This window comes from Aptenodytes forsteri, unplaced genomic scaffold (genome assembly GCF_000699145.1).
Source record: "Aptenodytes forsteri isolate BGI_AS27 unplaced genomic scaffold, ASM69914v1 Scaffold32, whole genome shotgun sequence".
Taxonomy (NCBI): domain Eukaryota; kingdom Metazoa; phylum Chordata; class Aves; order Sphenisciformes; family Spheniscidae; genus Aptenodytes; species Aptenodytes forsteri.
The window spans coordinates 7,839,190-7,840,574 of record NW_008795138.1 but is presented as its reverse complement, the minus strand read 5'-3'; positions in this window follow the sequence as shown (position 1 = coordinate 7,840,574).

Genomic DNA, 1,385 nt, shown 5'->3' with positions numbered 1-1,385 from the left:
GGATGCCCCATCCCTGGCAACATTCCAGGTCAGGTTGGACGGGGCTCTGAGCAACCTGCTCTAGTTGAAGATGTTGCTGCCCACGGCAGGGGTGTTGGACTAGATGACCTTTAAAGGCCCCTTCCAACCCAAACTATTCTATGATTCCGTGATTCTATGAAAACACAGAAAAGTATTTAGTCCCTGCTAACCTGTTTGAGAAAAGATTCCTTCTTCACACCAGATCTGGTGAGCAACTTAACCCTTGTTACACAAAGAGTAATTTACACATAAGAGTTTTCTCAACAAAACTCCACAAGTGTCAACATCCCATTTGTGTTAGGAAATAATGTTCACATTCTTAAAAGACTGATTCTGATTTGGTCAATTTGTTTACCAAATTAATTTTAAAATGAAATTATGAATTGTTATTATACAATGTGTAATTGTATAATTGTTATTATACAAAGTATTATAAAATAATAAGAAAATAAATAGGTAGAAAACTAACTTTTTGTTCATGATTAGTATTCCTTTAAACTTTACCCAGATGCATACATTTTATACTTATAAAGTGAATGCATTTTTCCCAAAAAATATATCCTTTAAATGCATAAAAATTTTAAGATACTTTGCAAAGCATATATCATACTGTAATATCTGAGAAGTATTGAGTCCTAAAAAATAAGCAAGCATCAGTCATGAACAACTGAATTTGTAATTTAACATGAAGACTTCAAACCCTCAGGCACAGTCTGCTAGTAATTTATTTTAATGACAAGTCTAAACTGGTCATTCTTTTTTTTTTTTTTTTAATTAATTTGTTGTTGTTTGGTTTGGTGGGGCTTTTTTTCCTTGTTCTTCTAAATTTGTATGTAAATTCTATCAGGTTTTCCTTTCACCTTTCAGTAACTGAGAATCTTCTATGGCACCTAATCAAAAGTACTACGAATATATAAATGTGAATATATGGACATACACACACACATACACACACAAAAATAATATACATATCCTTTATCAGAATTATGAGTAATTGAATAATCATATTTTATTTATTCAGTGAGATGTAGATTAGAGCATATTGGCTATTTGTTCTTCACATACTGCTAATAACCCTTTCATTTTACACTACACATTTTACTAGCCAGAGATGAAATTGTAGTTTTATAGGAATTTTTACCGGAGCACACACAGACACACTCACTGACACCCTCACACAGGTTTTAAATTACATGTAACTGTGTATATGTTACATTTTGGGGAAGCAATATATTAAAGTCCTGAGTCAATCGTGTTTCTAAAAGTTCAATTTGATTTTACACTCAGAGAAGCAAATCTCAGCTTCCTTTATATTTAAGAGAAAAGAGAAAGGGGGAAAAAAAAAAAAAAAACACAAAAAAAAA